Genomic DNA, 15784 nt, shown 5'->3' on the forward strand with positions numbered 1-15784 from the left:
CCCAATGCATTGGTGGGGAAAACAATCACCATCGGAATGTTGGCCGGCAGAGCGGTCCTCATATGGCCCTGTTGATGGTGATTCGTCCGTCGGATGATAACGTAAAGCTTTGACGGGAGTAGGCTACGTGGCGACAGCCCTCATTTAGATGCGCAGGCCGGCCATGGGCGTCGAACACACTCCCGGCACTGTCACTGCGCTAAGTGGCTGGCACGCTACCTCTAAACTACACGGCTGGATAATATCAGTATTATATTTACGAGGTCTAAAATGTCTTTCATTTATTCATAATTCATGAACCTTACCATTCTTTCGTGAAGCACTCATTTTTCTTGCGGCTTCTGTAGATGAAGTCAAAGGTTATAAGTAGCTATTATTTTCTTATTATCTACTCTCTATTTATCCTATAATTTTTCATTTGTAGTAATCTTAATTAATTGTATTATTGTGATTCCTTATCTGACTTACATATGTCAATAACAGTAATTGATTAAAATGATATTTTAGATTAATAATGTAAAAATAAAAAATGTATGTGGTTAAGTGTAAGAGATGGCCAAGAGCCCTAACTTCGCCACTTAATAAAGATACAAATAATAATAATAATAATAATAATAATAATAATAATAATAATAATAATAATAATAATTTGCACCTCCTGCTCGTGTACGCGGGGAACTAAAGCATATCCATGATTCTATAATTTTCCGTGTAACGGAGACAACGCACGCTCCAAGATAGAAGCCCCTGGGCGCCAGACCTCTCTACAGTGCACACGCAATCAATCAATCTGAAAAGATTAACGTAGAGATTAACTTATAAGTTACTGAAGTAAGCAGTCGTTACACTACTTAGTATTTCACAAGGTCACATGACCTCGGTGGGATGAGTTACGTAAACCCATTGTTGATCTTTCCGGCCTTTCTTTAGCGTACCATTCCCGTCACTGGTGTCTTAGTGGCTGTAAACATCAGTCTCTACATACATCTTACTCGACATTAATGCAGTCTGTACAGAAATAAAATGTTATTTGGCACTACACTTCAGGTGTTGAAATTTGATCCAGTCCACTTGCAGTAAGGAGAGGGCACAAGACCCGGCGCGTGGGATCCACAGCAGAAGAGCAGCACGAATCTCGTCAAAGTAGTAGTGTTACGAAAATGTTGCAAAATTTGGGGTGGGAAAACTTGGGAGTAAGACACATCATAATATAAGAAGACAAATTGGGGCATTTATAGGACGATAAATTTCTAAGTTCTTTGGAAATCCGCCCGTGGGTAAGAAGTAATGGTGGTGATTATTGTTGTTTTACGAGGAAGTAAAACTCGGTAACCAAACATTCTCCTAATACTAATCAGAGAGAAAAATGGAAGGCGTTGACACTTCGAAAAGTGAAGGTATCGACCAAAGAAAGACAAGCTTCATGAAGGGCGTGAAAATGAAAAAGTTCCTAGCCCTCGGAACCTAATAGCGTCGGGGTCGGAAAAAGAAGATAGATGAGAGTGTGAAACCAGGTACAAGCAAGTGGACGGGATGCTAGGACTCAGCTAAGGACCCCATGGTCGCCAACCCACGCTCTCAAGGTAAGAGCCCCTGGGGCCCTTTTAGTCGCCTCTTACGACACCCACAGGGGGAACTTGGGTGACAGCGCTAATTGATTGATTGATGTTTATTTTTGTTTGTGACCTGAGGGGAACATGAATCCACAGAATTTCTTGAGACTGTTCAGAGATATCCGGGTTTGACTAGTACACAGTGACTTAGCAATATTAAGTATAGAAATTGTCAAATGTCTCCCTTAGAATTAGCTGTATCGAAACATTGTGCATTATGAGGGGTGTGTAATATATAATCTCCTAACTTTTGTTTTCCATATCATGTATTTGACAGATGTCTCCAGAAGTATTAGTTCTATTTAAAGATTGTACATAAAAATACGTAGAAAAAGTAATTTTACCGTACGAGTTATAAGAAAACTCGAATTTACATTTTTAGTGCAAAGTCAATATTCACTGCCTGATTTAAGAAATTGAAGCATCCAGAAGGAGAGGATAGGGTATGTGATTTTATTTCGAGTCAAGTTTACAAATAACTTGGCACTACGAGGTCACGTTGCACCCCGTCTGGCAGGGGTGTCATAAAGCTGTTGTGTGACGCAAGCTGCCCCATAACTGTTGTGTCCTGGATACTAGCACTGGGACGCTGGCCCCACATCGGGGACAGGTCTCGTGATCTTGCTGGCCACAGGAGTACCTAAACACGATACCGTGCTGTCACACGAGAGGACGCAGCCAGCCGTGAGCTGAAGTCATAGCCGATGGCTCCCCATGGTCTTAGAACCGATGCTTCCCGGTCACGACAGCACTCCAAATGCAGGGGTGCGGGATCACACAGAATGTGCTTAATACGGCGATCCTCCCTTGACGACACATTCCTATGCAGCCCCACAAATCTGGATATTACACGTTTTGACCAATGAGCCCTGTTTCAAACTCTCGCACGAGTACGTCTCCTTGGCAACACCTGACGCTGTACACAACACTAATGCACTCTGGTGGCCGTTCTCTCTGTCACCGGCCGATGGTGTATACACGTGCGAAGTTACGATGACATCCGACCATTTCTTCTGGGTGCTTTCAACTTTTTGTCAGGCAGTGTATCATTGAAATACTTGGGCACCATTTGGAATCACCAACGTGATTCGAACCGAGCGATAACAGACCAGAAAACAGTGTCGCTGATGTGGATTTGGTCATGTTTTACGGCAGGATGCCCTTCTTGACTGTGGTGGTTGGTAGTGTAGTGTGTTGTCTCAATATGAAGACGAAAGTGTTGTGCACCAAGGACAAACACCCAGTCCCGGGGCCAGAAGAATTCATGAGAGGTGATTAAAATCCCCGACCCAGCCGGGAATCGGACACAGGACCCTCTGAACCGAAGGCCTCAATGCTGATCATTCAGCCAATGAGTCGGACACCAGAAAACAGTTCATTACCATGAAGAAATTCTTTGTAAGTTCAGATCTGAGTCCAAGTAGGAATTTGCATGATCGATTGGTACATATTCTCCTATATGGCTGTGGAACCTGGACCCTGCCTGTATCGCCAGCTTTGGCGCATATCTTGGATCAAATGCCGAGGTCCTTCATCGGATGAAAAAGCAAAAAGAACTGCTACTTATAAAAGGAAGAGAAATGCAATACCTAAGACAGGTGATAAGAATCATATTACCAGTTGATTGTAAGAGGAAAAAGTCCGTTGGGAGACGGAGAAATTCATGTCTAAAAGACATTCGAATATGACACAGAAGAAGCTGCATTGGATCGCTAACCTCCGTTCCGTTCGGGGACGGCATTGGCTGACGTGGAAGTATTCCTCACGAGTACTGGTGAGGGGTCATTTGCGCAAAGAAATCTATCAAAGTGAGAAGAATGAGTGGAGAGAGAGAGAGAGAGAGTGATTTCAGAGCCTACAGTGCCGTAACTCCCTCAACAGTTCTTTGTTATAAAAAGGGATTTGCTTTTAGAGACCAGCGCAATTTGTTTTGGGTGATCTTCGACAAAAGAGTAGAGTTATGAAAATGTTGCAAACTGTGGACTGGGAAGACATGAAGTGCTCGGCATTAGTAGATGAATAAGCTGTAGCAGACCTTTTAAAGGTAGGAAGCTAAACTTGGAATTCAAGAGAACAGTTTGGGGCAAATGTTCATTTATCAGAAGAGAAATTAGGAAATGAAATAACTTCTCAAGGAAAAATACAGTCAGCTCCTGGACAAAACTATGATTACTTTGATCTGTTCTCAAACTAACTTTGCTTTATGCGAGTGAAAGTAGCGACAGTGATCGCTGGGAACAATGGCAGGATAAGTTAGGAATGAACTTGGTGGATGAAGCTGTACAGCTGAGGTCATGTGAATGGAGGAAGATAGGTTACTTAGCCAAAACGACAACGGTTAGACTCAGTTTTTAATAGATATAGAACTGACAAGGCCGCACAACTAGTTACAAATAGAGGATTGTGGCGGCAGTTACTAAATTCACAGAGGCTTGCAGACTGAACACTGAAAGGCTTTAATGAAGATGTATGCATATGTTCAGTAATTTTCCAAGTTCTTTGAAATCATTTAAGAAAAGTCTGGGTAAACAATTGATAGGGAATCTGCAGTTCTAAATGTCAGTCAGTGCCCAGTGACAACTTGTAGACCAGCATCCTCATATCTCGTGCAACCCCTCAGAGTAAATTGGTGCTAAATTAACAGACAAGAAACTCAAGAAAGATGATATGTGTCATCAAGTGGCACTACTGCTTGTATCAGGTCAAACTGTTGAAGTGCAGAGGTGCACTAGACCTGTAAACAAACCAAAAGGGAGAAACTCTTTTCCTTGCTGAATGCTTAATTTTTCCCTCTTTATTACCCTGATGACTTTCAGAAAAGGTCAAGAAACCTACCAAATTGATTGTAAAGTCATTGAAATCACTAATCCTCACCTCCCAATCTCCGGACAATATCAACGTAACAGCTATTGACAAGAGTTTATCTCCTTCTAATCCCATAAAGGCCTTCCATTTAATACAGTTTTGCTTTCCTTGATATCATGGAAATTTGCTTACTTCATAACAATTAATAATTTGATAGATTTAGCTTTTTCAAAGAAACCTACATACAGTTCAGCTGTACTTCTGTATTTCTGATGACTGAGTCATATTCAGTTAGAAATGGTTTCCAAATATCAGAAGGAAAAAAAACCCTTCTGCATTTGTCCATTCTTAATGAGACAGAGTAGAAATACACTTTTGACCTTCTATATGTGTGTCTCAGTGGATGTAATTCCTTTCTGCTGATTGTCAAGAAGTAGAAAATGTCTGTCAACAGACAGACCTGCTGCATTCCCAGTCACCAGAGACTGCAATGGAAATGTTTAATCCATGGTCTTCTTGTGAATTGGAAACAAAACCAGCTGTTGATATTCGTCCTTTCCCCTTATCCACCTTCCTCTATGTCCCAGTCCACGTTACTTCTTGCTCTCCTCTCTACTGAATCGATCAACCTCATTCTAAGTCTCCCTCCAACTTGATCTCCATCATCTGTCTTGGTATTTTTTCCTCCTCCATCTTTTTTACATGTCCAAACCATCTTAGTTCTACATTTACATTTCCTACTCCAGCTTCTTTTCCTTGTCTTGCTCTCCTGTCTCAGCTCAATACTTCTCTCTCTGGTACAATGCACCCTCCTGCCAGGTCATCTTCCATCACTCCAGTCGAGTCCTCCCTCTTGTCCTCTTTCCTCCTCTTAGCCTCTAACACTCATCCATCCTCATGACGTGTCCTCACTGTCCCAGTTTATTCTTCTCCGTCCTATCACTCAGTTCTATTTCTTTTCTGACCTCAACATTTCTAAATTTCTCTTTCTCCTTGTCTTCCCTGCCATACCTCGGGAACTTCATCTCCCTGGCGTGAAATTTACTCTGATGTCTTGCTGTCAAAGTCCAAGTCTCTGATGCATACATTAATGTAGGGGTAGAGTACAACTTGTCTGTTCCACACCCGGTTCCTAACATTCAGGTAGAATGTAAGCTGATCTCCTTATGTAACATTTCATCTTGCATTATTTCCCTCTCCAAATATTTGAAGTATTCAACAACCTCAAGGATTTGTCTCCCGATACTAACGATTGTTTTTCCTTCTCTTTGTTCTCTTGTCATCACCACTGTTTTGCTATTCTCTTTTCATATCATATTATTCTCAATATTGTCATTTAAAGCCTCTAGTTGCATTTGCACTTCCATATTGTTTACTTCCCAGATCACTCCGTCATCTACAAACAACAATATTTTCATATCCCCTCCATATGGTGCCTTTGCTTCCTAAGAATGTAATTTGTAACCACTATAAACGTAAGTGGAGACAATACACTGCCCAGTCTTGGTTTCTAAACCAATCTGTTCTCCCCACTGGAGTCTGGACACAACTGGAACAATTCTTATACATTGCTTTCACAAGTTTTCATGATTGCCTTCCACATCCATTTCTTTCTAGGATTTCCCACACCTTTCGTCTTGTATAGATCAAGGAATACCATGACCAGATCTTTTCTGTAATCTGAATGTTTTTCCATCTGTAATCGCAACATAAATATAGAGTCTATCGTTGACCTGCTCTGTCAAAATCCGTACTGCTCTTCTAAATTTCTTTCCCCCCTTCCTCTCATCCTCCTTTTTATTATTCTCCAATATTTTGGCTACTTGTGATAATTGTCACATACCTTCCTTAAAATACTGGTATTGCTGCTTTTGTATACCAGACCACACATATCTCATCCATCTTGGCTGCTTTAACACTCATTTCCACCTCTGCCATTCCACTTGTGGATCATACTGATTGACCACTGCATCATTTCCCACATTCAGGAGTGTTGATTTATTCCTGATCTCCCCTGGGCTCTTTCTTCAGTTGTTTGGTTTATATTTTTTATCAATCCATACAGCAGTCTTTTTGCACCATTTACATCCTTTGCCAACTTTGTGTGAATCTCTCCCAACATGTTTCAATTACCACTTTTTTACACTCACTTTAAATTTCTCGATACTTAATCTTACTTCCTTCTTTCCCATCTCTATTCCATTCTTGCCATGCTTTCTTCCTTTGTTTAACAACCTTCTTCACCTTTTCATTCCACCAAGGTGTCTCGTTTTCCTTGACTCTCGCCGAAGTTGTGCACAGCTTACAAATGTGTGTTTAAATTTGGTCCATTCTTCTTCCACACTTTCTGATATAGGGATGTGCTGTTGTAATTCCCCCTGAGTTATTTTATCTTGTAATTTGCATACTGTTATTTTCTTCTGTCTGATTTCTTTTACTCTCACAATTTTACCTATTTTCAATTTTGCTACCGCTACATCAAATGCCTCATCTGGTAGTGCTGTTTGTTACATCCATCAACTGTTTTTGATTTATTTTCTCAACAAAAAGTAATCAGTAACTAGTTTTGTCCTTCTTTCACCTCAGCCATATTTACTTATTCTTCTTCCTAAACCAAGTGTTACCCACAATCAGTTTATCTCTATATTCAGATGGACCAGTCACTTCTTCTTTACCAGTTCTGTAATTTCTAACCTGTGCATCGAGACCTCCCATGACTTCCACATCAATGATTACTTTCTCAAGTGTCTCCAAGAATTCCTGTATATATTCCACACTGTTTCCAGTTTGGGGTCTTTCACTCCTTTCATCCTCAGGTGTTCTATCACTAACGTAGTCTACCCTATCCACATTACAATCACTCCTCTTCACTCACTCAGTCCCATCATTGCAACATTCTCCCTCTCCATGAAATCAATCCACTCCTCTGATTTTCCCTTCAGGGTCACAACAGTTACTATTCCCACCTTCATAATACCACTGATCACAGCTCCCCTAGCACGAGAACTGCGCGTTGCTTTTAGCAGGGTGCGCCCTAACCTTTTCCGAGGCTCTTAATTAGTACCGTTGTTACGATGGGGTCGCCACTCCCAAAATTCTGCATTAATTTATTTTCATAATGCCTTTCTCCTCTTGATATCACCATGGTCTTGCTTTTCTCTCTTACAATACTTTTCAGTTTTTTCATTCTGTGCATCAAGCTGTTCATGTACTTCTTTGCTGTTTGTTCCCCAGAGCACAATATCATCTTCACGTCCCTGTTCCCGTAAGCTTCCTTTGTCTCCTTTGTCCATAACCGTTGGAAACAAAAGAGGTGACAGCACACTCTCCTGTCTTAGTCCACTTTCATTTCTAAACCATTCTGTCATTCCGATCGTAGTCTGTGCACTGCTGCTGCAGTTGTACATTGCTTGCAACATGTCCACAGTTTGGTACTTCTAGCCCTATTAATGCTTTTAAAAGAAAAAACATCTCTTTATAAGTTTTATGGATCCTAAGAAGTTCCTTTCTGTTTGTCTGTTGTGGTTTAACAGAATTTCTTGAATAGCCAGGTTGTCCATTAGACTATCAATGTTCAGTAATGCAGTAATAATCATCATCATTTATTCTCCACTTCAGCAGACCAGGTGTGGGCTTGTTGTGCTGTTGCTGAAAGCAGTCCTCTTTTATCCACTTCTGCTGACTTGCTGTGCTTAACACAGACTCCCTTAGCTTTTAGTAGCCCCTTACAAGGCACCACCAAAGTAGCCAATAAGGGGAAGGAAAAAGAGGCCAGGGGAGGTGTGCGTTACTGCAGAGGGAAGGGAAATGTAGAGTAGACGATAGTGAGAGCGAGGTGTCAGAGAAGGGAGAGTTGGACAACTCATTTGTTAGGCACGTGGGATAAGTAGAAGGGAAAGAGGTGGCAATTTTCCACATTGGAATCTGGTTATGACAGCACAGGAAGCAGTGGAATACTGCGTAGGAGGGATTTAAATGAGACTATGTAATGTGTATGAGGGAAACTGGAACTGAGATTTGTAGATCCATAGGAGGTGGGGATCTACACTCAGATGGCCATCATGGTATATATAATTACAGGAGTTAGACCAGGGAGCGGTGATGACAGTACAGGAGCACAGTCAAGTATGGATGACATAAAGTGTTGAACTACAGAAGTACTGTAAAGAAAGGAATAGGATTAAGTAGTTTAATAGATATATATTTACCAGATATTGTAGTAGGTGTTGAATCATGGTTGTGGAAATTGACAGAACTGGAGTGTTTATCATAGAGACAAGTTAGGAACAAAAGGAGGGGAGTACCCATACTGGAAAATGCTACGAGAGGAATTATGCTAATGTTTCGTAGACCTAGAGTACCACGGGAAAAGATGTTAGTCATACAAGTGGGATTATGGGCTTAGAGGTAGGTTGTTACAGCCAATCAAAGGCATTTATGTTGACAATCAGGTCACGGTATAAAGATAGACTACTTACAACGGTTTCTTTCACCTTTGTAGTTTGTATGGATCATCTATTAAAAGGTAGAGGGGATTTACATAGGTGGAAAGGTTTGGCCTACGTCGACGACTTGATGTCATTGACAGACGTGAAACTCTGCAATGTAATATTTAGGTGGTTGAATAGAAGTGGAACGAGCCACCATCATCATCATTTTTCAACTCCAGCTTCCCGGATGTGGTCTACAAGCGCTTGCCATATCTTCTTAAATATGACAGTAGATTTATTGCCACATTAAAAAAGTTCTGGCACCTTGGTGTCTCCAAAACCTGTAAAAGTAGTTTAGTGGGATGTTAAATGGAAAATCACTTCAAATGCAAAAAGTCATTAAGTGAAATAAAAATTATGAGAAAACATAATTCCAAGGTATCATGTGTAGTCTCACCTCAGCCTCTATGCAAAAGAAGAAATGTTTTCCTTTCCCTAGCAAACTTGTGTAAAAAAAAAAAAAATATCAGTGATTTCTAACGTAGTGTAGTGGTTAGTGTGATAAGCTGCCACCCCCGGAGGCTCGGGTTCGAAGTTGTTTTCCGCGGTTTCCCACTTCTTCGTAACTTGGCCACGGCTGCTTTCAGCGCTCCCCTTCCAATCTTTCCATCCCCCACAAGGCCCCTGTTCAGATAACGGACTAAGAAGAGTGAGCAGCGAACGACTGATCGCGAACCATATTACAAATGTATTATTGTTTTGTTCCACTTCTTCTGAGGTAAATATTTTTTTGCAAAACTCTCAGAGTATGAGAGAAACCTCTGAGGGTGAACTCGAGGTATTAGGGAAAGAGAACCTAACCCCCCGAGCCCACCGCCCAGAGATTTTTTCACTCTACCATTCACACGTACCTATCACACAGGCCGATTAAGAAGGTTATACAGCGGCGATTTCCAAGAAGGATACGTGGCCGCATATCCAGCAAGGAAATCTAGGGGATTCGAACTTCAGAAGTCTCGCCCCTCAGCTATCTAACCAACACCTAAACCACTCGGCCAAAGCGGCTAGGCGGGAGAGGCGGAGAAAAGAGATGTGTCGACCTTCGTGAGTTCAGTCAGTTCAACAGTGTGCCACAAGAGGGCCGACCTGTGTGAGTTCAATCAGTTCAAGAGCACGTTACAAGAGGGCCGGCCTTTGTGAGTTCAATCAGTTCAAGAGTGTGCCACAAGAGGGCCGACCGTTGAGAGGTCGCTTATTTGAAGAGTGTACTGCAAGAGGGCCCTCGACCTTTGTGAGTGAGTTCAAGAGTTTGCCACAAGAGGGCCGACCTGTGTGAGTTCAAGAGCGCGTACTACTACGTAATGGAATGATCATAATTTCCTTCTTATTCTTTATCTGTTTACCCACCAGGGTCGGTTTTTCCCTCGGACTCAGCGAGTCCCCTCCAGGGCAGTCCCGGAGCTTCAGACTCTGGGTCGGGGATATAACTGGGAAGGATAACCAGTACCTCGCCCAGGCGGCCTCACCTGTTATGCTGAACAGAGACCTTGCGGGGGATGGGAAGATTGGAAGGGATAGACAAGAAAGAGGGAAGGAAGCGGCGGCATTTGCCTGGAGGGGAAGTGGAAAACCACTTCCAGGATGGCTGAGGTGCGAATCGAGCCCACCTCTACTCAGTTGACCTCCCGAGGCTGAGTGGACCCCGTTCCACTTTTCAAATTTCAAATAGGGAGGATAGTTTGGTTACCTACAACCGAAAACCGTGTGTGGATATTTCGTTGTAAGGGAGTATGTATGAGTGGTAATATTCATAGCTCATTGATGTCCGACAGTTTATCAAAACAGGCGAACATTTTATGCCTCGGGAAGAAATATTAGAAGGAGCTGGTAACACCGCTGAAAATATTAGAACCGGGAATCGAACCCGGGCGTCCGGGGGTGCACTACACCACAGAGGCGGACGATCAATAATTTCCTTTTGTGATTTTTAATCACATTTGCATACGGTTGTTTTTTTTTTGTTTTTTTTCGTAGCCTGGTCCTTCAGTCTGCCGAAATTAATAAACTACGTGGTACCGTTCCATTCAATTCGATCTAAAATGATGAAACTATATTCAGAAAGGCTTGAATTTCCTCTCGTTTTAAGTTTGAAATTGATGAGTCTGTCGTAATTTTTATTTCGTATTTAGGTTACAGCAGTATTACTACAGGAATCATAAGTTAATGTATGAGGTTGTGGTAGCGTAGCCAGGATCGCTTGTGCATGTGCGCAAACAGTTTTACAGCTACTGCTATGTCGAACTTTGGAGTCTTCTTATATTCAACAGATCTGTTCGTTCTACAATTATGTCTCTAAATGTTTCTTTCTTAATCTGCTTACCCTCCAGGGTTGGTTTTCCCTCGGAGATTCAGCGAGCGATCCCACCTCTACCTCCTCAAGGGCAGTGTCCTGGAGCGTGAGACATTGGGTCGGGGATACAACTGGGGAGAATGACCAGTACCTCGCCCAGGCGGCCTCACCTGCTATGCTGAACAGGGGCCTTGGTGGGGGTTGGAAAGATTAGAAGGGATAGACAAGGAAGCGGCCTTGGCCTTAAGTCATGTACCAACCCGGCATTTGCCTGGTGAAGTGGAAAACCACTTCCAGGATGGCTGAGGTGGGAATCGAACCCACCTCTACTCAGTTGACCTCCCGAGGCTGAGTGGACCCCGTTCCAGCCCTCGTACCACTTTTCAAATTTCGTGGCAGAGCCGGGAATCGAACCCGGGCCTCCGGGGGTGGCAGCTAACCACTACACCACAGAGGCGGACAGGTATTTACAATGATCCCCAAAAGGAATTTTTACCCCATCAACGCAGTAATTAAAAGTGAGAGGACTTTTCCTATTTGTGAAAATCACAACTTGACTTTTAACCCCGTTTATCGTCATAAAATTGCCTGCTGTTCATCTCATAACACTATCGAAGTCATTTTGCAGCTGCTCACAATATTGTAACTTATTTATTACTCTGTACAGAATAACATCATCTGCCTAAAGCCTTATCTCTGATTTCGCTTCTTTATACATATCATTGCTTATATTTCCTTATATATATAAGCTCCAATAATATTGCCTTGAGGAATTCCCCTCTTAATTATTACAGGGTCAGATAAAGCTTCGCCTACTCTAATTTTCTTGAGTTATATTTTGTGCTATGCTGAATAGGGCCTTGTGAGCGGATGGGAAGATCAGAAGAGGTAGATAAGCAACAGTGAAGGAAGCAGCCGTGCCTGTAAGTTAGGTACCATCCCGGGATTTGCCTGGACGAAAAGTGGGAAACCACGGAAAACCACTTGCCAGGATTTCGTAGGTGGGAATCGAACCCTTTACTCATTAGACCTCCCGAGGCTGAGTGGACCCCGTACCATCCCTCGTACTACTTTTCAAATTATGTGGCAGAGCCCCGAATGGAACATTGGCGTCCGAGGATTGCAGGTAATCACAGAGCCGGACTAAAATGACTACCGGTAGGTATATTTAATTGTAAATCAACGAGAAGAAAGTTCACCGGCTTGCGAAAAGACATCCTGAGGTAGACGGAGAGGTTTTGAAATACGTACAAACAAAGAACATGTAACGTTAACGTACTTATATTGTAACAATGGGAAGTCTGTACATGAAACTCTGCGTAGAAAATTGAAATTTTCAGATTTTGTATATCAAGCGTGCGCATTAGAAATGGAATTGATTGGAGACTTGAAAACATTTTTGTCATATCGTACTAATTTTGTAAAGTGGCTAAACACCACTTTTACAAGCAGATTTTCAGTTGTGTTGTTGAAAAACAATCGTGTTATGCAGAGGAAATGAATAGTTAGAGAGAGGTTTGTAACGACTGTTATTGCCCGGTTGCTTCGGCAAGTGTGATTGGTCGTTACGTTACGTCATGGAGTGGGGATAATCCCGTCCAGTGTTCATCAGTCCAGTTAGCCGTGATCAGTCCTTCATTCGTGTAAGGAGGGCTATTTAACTCGTGGCGGTGACACATGCTCTGGAAAGTACTCTGCTTGCTGCTGTTACCATTTCAAGTAAGGACATTGAAATTGAAATGTTCGATTGATGTATGACCATATGAATCAGTCTATCCCATTGCTGAAAGTCGTGTAATGTGATTTGTATTGATCCTGTCAAGATAACTGGGGGAAGGAGGGGGGGGGGGGGATAGGAAGAAAATACCTCAAACTGTTTGTGAAGAAAATAGTAATAAAAAAAATGTTTTTGACTCAAATTGGCTTATGAAAATAGGAAAATGGCAGAAAATGTTAAGAAATGCAAGGTTAATAAGTTTCAGTAGGATGGTTGAATGGAATATGTTGGTGGCATAGTAAGGTCGAAATTGTACAGGAACTTGAGAAATGGTATCGCTTAGTAAGACACTGAAAAACAGACTTATTAGGCGATAGAAGTTTTTTTTAAATGTAGTCCATACTAAGGAAGTAGGTAAGCCTACTCCTGTTTTCGATTATGAGTGCCGAGGGTGTCATCGGGAAGTTACCTATTTTATAAATTTCTTATCAAAAATGGTGATATCGAAATATCTTAGGCGAAATGGCTTAATTGATTTCTGAGTTATAGAATGTGCGAGATCCGTCTGCGTCCACGTGGGCTACAATTCCGGTGTTCTTTCCCAATTAGACACTCTGTGAGGATCGACGCAGAGAAGCAGTTTTGGAGGTCTGAACGGTAATTAGAACAAATTACTTGGTCCTAATGGAGGGAAGCAGAATATGGATGTTGTGAGGAATTCATTTCCTGCTGTAGAACAGTAAATACACCGAGGTACGCTAGCATTAATAGTTGTTAGCACTGAAATTTGCTGCACTGCACCTACAACGTGGAGCATCCTCTTATTGGGTGTAATTCCTCTTAACTGAATTGAAGTTCTGTATTTATATGTGCACATTTCTAACTTTTTACTTAGGTGGCAAGAAATTATTATTTAACGATTCTGAACAACGAATTAGTGTTTAAGGTGTTTCGATTCAGTGTGTAATACGTTGAGGTCCCACCTGTGTGAAATAATATAGAATAGCTTCCATAACCTGAAATTTTAACTTTGTACCGGTACGTCAAACGGTTCAGGAAGAACGACTGTTTTTATCGGGACCTCATGGTTCGAAATGTTATTTTCATATTATAATTCTAGAAAGTAAAAGAGCAACTATGTGAAATTTCGACGTTAACTGTTTTTGGAGGATTTGATATTGTGGTTTTAGAGTCTCAAACCCCCGAGGGATGAAATTCTTTCAGAGTATGTCTTGTTTAACATCTAGGACATAAACGCGACCATCATACGAAATGTCGGCTCCCTTTCAAACCCCCTTAGGGACCCTAAGACAATTTGTCGAACTAGTATATACATGAAACTGCTCCGGAGGAATGAATAATTTTGTCTTCGAAGCTGACCTCGATTAAATTTGATAATGGTTGAACATTTTCGAAGTTTATGACATAAATGAGTAACCATGATGTGAAATTGTCTGTTCGTAAGTGAAATGCTTTTGAAGGAAAAAATGTTTTAGTTTCGTATATCAACTACAGTACCTTTAAATCTAGTCTTTATTTAGCCAGTATAATATATACAGTAGAAGAGCACAGCAAACTTGATGCGTCGCTCTAGAGCGCAGCGAGGGATCCAGTCGGCCGTGAGAAGAGCAATAACCATGTAAGTTTCAACTTTGTACAGTGAATGGTCTGAGAGAAATGAATATTTGAGTTGTTGGAGGAAGCAGAGATTATCAGTCGGATACTGTGTAGTAAGGAAGGTAGTTGGGGATTTAAATGAAACTATGGAGTGGGTATGTGGGAAACTGGGAGTGAGATTTCTAGATCCTAATGGGTGGGTAGGAGATATGGATCTGCGCTCATATGGCCTTCACTTAAACCGCAGTGGTACGTATAAGTTAGGAAATTTGTTTGGAAGGGTAATAGAGAGGTACATTCAGGGAAACGGGGTGGCCTAGGGAGCGGTGATCAGGGAACTGGAAATCAAGTAGGGATGACATAAAAATGTTAGTGTTGAACTGTAGAGGTATTGTAAAGAAACAAATAGAATTAAGTAATTTAATATATATATATATTTAAAAGATATTGTAATAGGAGTTGAATCATGGCTGAGAAATGATATAATGGATGCAGAAATTTTCTCACGGAACTGGAGTGTGTATCGTAGAGATAGGATAGGAATGGTGGGAGGGGGAGTATTCATTCTGGTGAAAGAAGAATTTGTAAGGTACGAAAAAGTTAAAGATGAGAAACATGAAATTCTCGGTGTTAGACTCACTTGTAAAGATAATAGGCATCTTGATGTATTTGGAGCGTACAGACTGGGAAAGGGTAGCACTGACGCTGATTCAGAATTATTTGATAAGATAATCAGCTATGTGGGAACGATATGGAAAGGAATGTGATTGTAGTGGGAGATCTTAATTTACCAAACGTCAATTGGGAAGGAAATATGAACGACAGGAAGCATGAACAACAAATGGCAAATAAGGTAATATGGGAAGGACAGCTGATTCAGAAAGTGATGGAACCAACTAGAGGGAAAAATATCCTGGATGTGGTGCTGATAAAACCAGATGAGCTCTATAGGGAAACCGAAGTAATAGATGGTGTGATAGAAATTAAAGTCTTAAAATTAGGACTATTAGGCAGTACTATATGGCTGATAAAGCAGGCACGAGGCAGTTTTTAAAAAGTAACTATGATCGGTGGAAAATGGTAAATAAAAATTATAAACAAACTGTGGGATGGGTTTGAAGGAATTCTTGAGGAATGTGAAAACAGGTACGTACCTGTAAAGGAATGATAAAGACCCACCTTATTATAATAGAGAAGTAAAGAGATTAAGGAGGAGCTGCAGATTGGTGAAAATTGGAAGGCTATGTATAGG

The 15784-nt window shown here is 41.5% G+C and overlaps 1 long non-coding RNA gene across 3 annotated transcripts in view; it reads left to right on the top strand.

The window, feature by feature from the left end:
* The first annotated feature begins 12783 nt into the window (after positions 1 to 12783).
* The window catches only part of LOC136884863 (uncharacterized), a 33904-nt gene continuing 30903 nt past the window's right edge, over positions 12784 to 15784 (top strand). Inside the window, exon 1 of one of the 3 annotated variants that reach the window (XR_011018895.1) lies at positions 12784 to 12917. This is a non-coding gene — a long non-coding RNA (uncharacterized lncRNA). Of the gene's footprint in view, positions 12918 to 13293; positions 13669 to 15784 lie in introns of those variants that run through there. The other 2 variants (XR_011018896.1, XR_011018897.1) reach the window with 2 other exon arrangements.

This window comes from Anabrus simplex, chromosome 13 (genome assembly GCF_040414725.1).
Source record: "Anabrus simplex isolate iqAnaSimp1 chromosome 13, ASM4041472v1, whole genome shotgun sequence".
In the NCBI taxonomy this organism is placed as follows: Eukaryota; Metazoa; Arthropoda; class Insecta; order Orthoptera; family Tettigoniidae; genus Anabrus; species Anabrus simplex.